Raw genomic sequence first — 5957 nt, 5'->3', positions numbered from 1 at the left:
CGACGGGTTTTCACAGCCGCGCATCACCGGCGCGTTGGCTGGGCCCCGGCAGGAGGCCCCGCGGGAGTGCCCCGCCTCCCGGGTTGCTCTTTGCTGCAGCAGGAACAATTTTCTTGCGCTAGGCTCGCAAGGAATAATACATCCAGAGGGTGGCACGCAGGGGTGCTCGGGCCAGCCTCCGGCGCCGGGGGGCCCAGTGAAGAGCGAGCAGTTGGGAAGGGACCTCGGGCAGTGTCTGCGGTAGCCACCGAGGGGCAGCAAATCATCAGAGGTTGGCGGTGGGTGACACGGCGCCAACCCACGGCTTGCTTCAGCAGCAAGAGACTTCTGGGCCGGCTTGGAGCTGCCAGCCCAAAGCTCTGGGCTCTGTACTGGTGCCACATCAGCTTCCACAGCCACAAGAAGAAAACTCTCCCAGGGAGCGAGAGGAAATACTGGAGGAAAGAAACAATCTTGCGCATGAGCAATAGACAGTCCTGCATGGGGATGCACCGCTTGAAAGTTTTACCCTGAGAACCTGGTAACTCAGGCCCGGCAAGTCTATGATAAATGGCACAGAGCTGGCCTGACCGACCCTCCCCTCTATTCTGCTTTACTTTTAGAACAGTGGTCTGGAAGGGGCTGTGATAAAGTCTCCTCGGCTTACCGGTGTGGTTGGGCTCACTTCTGACACAGAATTCTCCCTCCTCATGCCCTGAGGGCTGATCAGGGTCTGCCCCTCGTGCATTCACTTTCCTTCCTCCAGCCTCAGCAGCACCTTCAGATAATCTTCATGTCTATAAACTGGACCATGGCTGCCGCACTCTGACCAGTCCGCATATGCCTGCCCCACTGCCCCCCCACCTCAGCTTTGCTCGCCCTTCTCCCTGTAGCCGCAGAAATGACCAGCGACAGCCCAGCTGTACCAGCAGATGTGGCCGTAGTCCCTGTGCCTGCACGTCTCTCATACGTACCCCGTACTAGGAAATCTGCCAAAGCGTTCGACTGTTACGGATCAGCTGGAGAAAAAAAACAAACCCACATTAAAAGGTGAAATCTTTCAAAAAATACAATGTTCTTAACTTCAGTCCAGGTGTCTCCAAGGCCTGAGGCCCCTGCTCCGAGAGAAAGCTGCTCTTTGTGTAAAACATGCCCAGGAGATCATAGCTGATGGAGCTACGGGGCACAGTAAGGTAGGAGACGGAGGTCTGTGCTGATTTCACAGGGGGGAAATTCCTTCTCTGCCACAAATCTGAACACCAGTTTAAGTCTGAATACGTGCAGAAGGATCTTATAGCTGCTACGCATTTTGACTCAAAGAAGGAACTTTCTGCTAGTCGTACAAGTTAGGTTAATGACCTGACAACAACTCTGACTGGATGTTTTAAGGTTTACACACCCTCCTCCCCAGCATCCTACTTATTAATGGTTATGCATGCAGAATTCCTCCCCAGCATCCTACTTATTAATGGTTATGCATGCAGAATTCAATGATATCGTATGGAAACTTGGGTGCCTCATCTTCTTTCTCATTCTCGCACACTCACAGTACGAGCCTGGGACAATTACGGAGTGACAGTTTATTCCCTTCTATTCTTGATATCGCTGTTTCAGAAATACCTTGTATTTATCTGCCAGGGTCCTTGTGGCCAACCTATGGCGTGTTGTATTTTTATCACTGAATTAATCAGAGACACACATGAACATTTGGGTCCTTGCTCTCCTCATACTTGCAAGGGAACTGTAATCCAGACTGAGCTGAGGAGATGAGCACTGAGGAACAAGGAGCAGCTCAGGCAGCATGTGAAAGATGAGACCATCCTTCTTACATTTTGTGAGGTCCCCCTAGCGTTCTAACTGATTCCTTGCATGGGACTTTATCGTGAAACGCTGGGTTACATCAGTGAGAAACCCGGGAAAGTACAGAGGCTCGTGTTTGAATGGACCCTTCCTCTCTGATTAAACGTGTAACTGCTACAGGGACTTCGATGAAACACTTGTACAGAGTCGCCGTTCCACCACTTTCCCAGCTGGCTGGCGCACCAGCAAACACCAACGGTATAAAACTTTTTACACTCTCAGCCAGTAGCACACTTGATTTTTCTTATCTTTACCTCTGTTCCTGTTTTTTTTTTTTTTTTTTCTAATTCTCATTTCCTTTCTGGTATTTGAGGTTAATGCCCTTTACATCTGCTTCTCACTTCTGCCATGCTATCTGTCTGTTTTCTGCTGTCCCTTAGAAGACCTAGCCTCTTTTTCTTTGTCACTCACTCTCCCTCCCGTTTCAAATCCCTTTCCAGTCTTACTGATTTAACTCCTTCCTTTTTCATTTTATCAAACATCCCCTCTATCCTTTTACTCCGGGGCTGTTGCCCCACAATCTGTGGGACATAAATGGCTGTGACACTGAACAGTCCTGTAAATATACCCGGGGATACGGCTGTCATTTAACGCAGAGTCAAAGCCGTACCTCGACAGAGCAAAGACATCATTTCCATCTCCCGTGCATGTACCCAGACGAGGTTGGGTACCACTAACAGTGTAGCAGTAGTGGCACGGAATTCAGCATGAACCAATTGCTTGAACATCCACCAGTCACTGGGACGACTTTTGAAGCCTGCTTCAAACTCTGTCCTGCTGACACCACGCTTTTACCAGCCACCTGGGCCACAGTAAAGTCGCTCTGCTTTGCTGAATTGTACAATCATGATGGTAAGTCACCACTGCCAGGGCATATTTCCATGACTCTGTGCCGCAGAATTCTTACTTAGTGTGCGCTAGGATTGGGCTCCAAGGTTTAAAATAGGGTGCAGCTGAATAAGACATGGGAAAATAGGAACACGGAACGCTGGATGTAACACAACTATCTTAACACTCTTACAGAAAATACTGAGTGTCACGGGGATCGCAACTCACTGATGTCTAAACACTCGAGGCGGAACTTCCTCTTGTGCCCACACAAACACCGGCTGGATTTTGTATGCAAAACACTGCCCAGGAAGTCAAATCTCCCTTTCAAAAGTTCCTTTGTGTCACACCTGCATGCAGGAAAGGGTCGCTGCTGTCGTTCACCTTTCGAGGCCACGTTGCATCAGGCAAACAGCTTTCATCTAAAAGATCTATCGGGCAAAAGGCCTGTGTTTAAACTGTGAGACTTGAAGAATTGTATCTGCATCCAAGAAAACAGCGCTCCTGTATATCTTCTACAAGCCGTGTTAGGGAATGATTTTGCTTGAGATCACTGATGCCTATGTGAATAGGAAACTAACCTGCAGGGCTTTAAAATCTGCTCCTGCTCAGCAAATAGCGACGCTAACAGAACCAGACCCAAATGACTTGTGTTCTGATTCTGTTTGCTCAGAAATTCCGCTATTTCTATGACGCTGTGTTGAGATAAACTACATCCAGGGGCGCTTCAGCAGTAATTTTTTAGTAGCACTAAGAACCTATGGGTATGGATTTTATTTCTGAGGGGAAACTGTTTATGCCGTGCTAGGAAAACAGATGAGGTATCAGGTTTTCCGCCTGATATCATTGCCTCTTCCCAGACAGGAAAAATAATATGTCTGTTTGTCACCTCAACATAATAACGTTACTCAAGATGCCATATACCCTATGTCCTTCTCCAAACTGGAGATGTAGCATTCCACTGAAATACCTACTACTAAGTTTACAGAAAATTCTTTATTGGATGGCATTATTTCCACAACTAATGATCTTTGGTCTTTTTCAAAGATTTCAAAAATACTATTTCACAGTTTTGAAAACCTTGAGTCACCGAGTCATTTGGGGAAAAAAAGAGCTCGTACTGCATCTGCATGTGGCGTGGTGCCCAAAGATATGTGGCTGATACCCTGGGTAGCTTAAGTTCAGTTCTTGTCATACTCTACAAGTGAGATTAAAATCAACAGCTAAAGATCTCATCTAGGACAAATCTGAATTTTTGAGGTAGCAGAAAATGTAAGGTTTTGCCTAATAAAAGATTAAAGATAGGTCATTGAAGGAGACCCCCGACTCAGGACCCTTCTCAATGCAGACTCTGTTCCCATGAGATCCACAAGAGGGTTTTATTTTATAGAACAAGCATAACATTTAGTCCAGAGGAAAGAAACACGATCAAAGAAAAGTTTGGCAAATGTTACATTTGCCAGACAAGAATGCTTGTGGAGGAAACCATGCAGAGGGACTTCTATAAAAGTGTAGCCACAGAAGTGCTTGTATCAGTTAACACAGTGTTCCATGGGCCATAAATGGGAGTTAATTGCTGTTCTCAATGCATTTCTTTCCCGCAGCCCCCGGTGATGCCTTCGCTGCAACCAGCCCAAGTTTCTCGCACATCCTTTATACCCCTGTAACACAGTAGCCCTGATCCCTCCAAGTCCACACCACACTTGCAGATCGGCTGCCAGCATCTTCACACAGACCTTTGGCCACCTCTTCCCTCCCCTTATCCATCCTGCGAGATCACCACCGTTAGGAGCGGCATGTCTCACCGTTTGCTTACCTGTCTCTGTTGGCCTGTAGGATGAGCGAGAACATCATTTGCTGCGTGCATTGGGACTTCAGGCACGCGCTGATTAAATCTGTGGTAAGCCTGTGGGCTGACAAGCCAGATAATGCCAATACACGCTCGCTGGGTCAAACGATGACTAAAGCTCTCGGTCACTCTCAGCGGGGTGTCTTCTGCACCTACAGCTGTGATCCTCACAGCACTATTGGAACCTTACTGTCTTTGAGGCCGATGCCGTTTTGACAGATTTGATTACAATCAATTACGTAACATTATAAAACCCGACTAAAACTATGAGTAGGTGTGGCTGATACCGTTAGAAAAGGGGTCACTTGTACAGTTTTTACTGGACAACTACTCTTACATCTTTCAGTTTTTGGATTATCAACATCCTTCACTATTTACAAACTGAAGGAATTTAAGGATATCCTTCATTCTCCCTTCAGATCTAATTTCTGACGGTTTCAGCGGAGGTCATTTTTTTCTTGCAAAAACATTTGCAACATTTTTCTTCATTTAATTCCTTACACTTTTAAGCAGAATTTTTCTCCTCTCTGGTTCTTTTAACAGAAGTCATTCCTTCCCACAAAAGAAGATGAATTTTGCCTTTTTTCTTGAAGGGCTTTTTTAGCGCTTGGCAGCAGATTCCCTCATGGGTTGCAGCTTCATGAGGTCTGGGTGGAACTTTCCAGCTTCTGACGGGCACGTCTGCAGGCTTACCCCAGAGCCAGGTGGACTCAGCAGGGCAGCACCCTGGTCAACCCTACTTGTCCCCTTCTGCTTTTCTTGCCATTGTCGGTGAAATGCCTTTGACGTTTTGACCAAATAATTTAAAATAATTGTTTATTTTCTGCGGGTAGCGGCAGTTACGCTGGGAAGTTTTGCATGGAGAAGCAACAAAAGTTACGTTATAGCAACACAAACTTTGGTTAATCCATACAGTGATCTAATTTGTACTGCAGGCAAAAATACTTTGATTTTGAGGCTTTTTCCAAATACTAAGAGAACTCGCTGGTAACACAAACACAGCCACCTGCACGCAGGCATGCACGCTCAGAGGGGTTTCCTCTGCACTCCGTTAGGGTTCAACGCAAAAAAGCTCTTTTGTGATGCCACATACGATTTAGGAAGGGGAACACCTTTCTCTTTCCTGAGCGATTAGGTTTCGGAAGCAGGTTAACGTAAATTCTGGGATTCTAAGAGCTCCTCCCAAGCCCCACCTCATTTCGCTGTGAAGCGGTGCTAAACACAATAACGTTTTGAGAGGCAGCCAAACTCTCCCAACTTTTGACGAGGACCAGCGATGCAAATGCATCGATTTGCAAATGCAAATGCGGCCCCTCAAAGCTCCCCTGCAGCTTCAAAAAAAAAAAAAAAAAAAAGAAAAAAGAAAGAAAACCAAACAAGCAAAACAACCCAGGGACTTCTGCGTGCCGGCAAATGGCGAGACGTGGCGGAGCGCCGGCAG

The 5957-nt window shown here is 46.7% G+C and overlaps 1 protein-coding gene across 1 annotated transcript in view; it reads right to left on the bottom strand.

Moving 5' to 3' along the window:
- Positions 1–5816, bottom strand: part of TMEM39A (transmembrane protein 39A) — a 26506-nt gene extending 20690 nt beyond the window's left edge. Inside the window, exons 1-2 of the mRNA XM_035894505.1 lie at positions 4484–5816; positions 954–998 (exon numbers count right to left, since the gene is read on the bottom strand). The gene's annotated coding sequence lies outside the window, so the exon portion shown is untranslated. The remainder of the gene's footprint in view (positions 1–953; positions 999–4483) is intronic.
- Between the last annotated feature and the right edge of the window lie 141 nt (positions 5817–5957).

The sequence above is a fragment of the Egretta garzetta genome, unplaced genomic scaffold, assembly GCF_000687185.1.
Source record: "Egretta garzetta isolate BGI_Z169 unplaced genomic scaffold, ASM68718v1 scaffold85, whole genome shotgun sequence".
Classification (NCBI taxonomy): Eukaryota; Metazoa; Chordata; class Aves; order Pelecaniformes; family Ardeidae; genus Egretta; species Egretta garzetta.
Note: the sequence above shows the minus strand (reverse complement) of the source record. Positions and strands in the feature narration are given on the sequence as shown.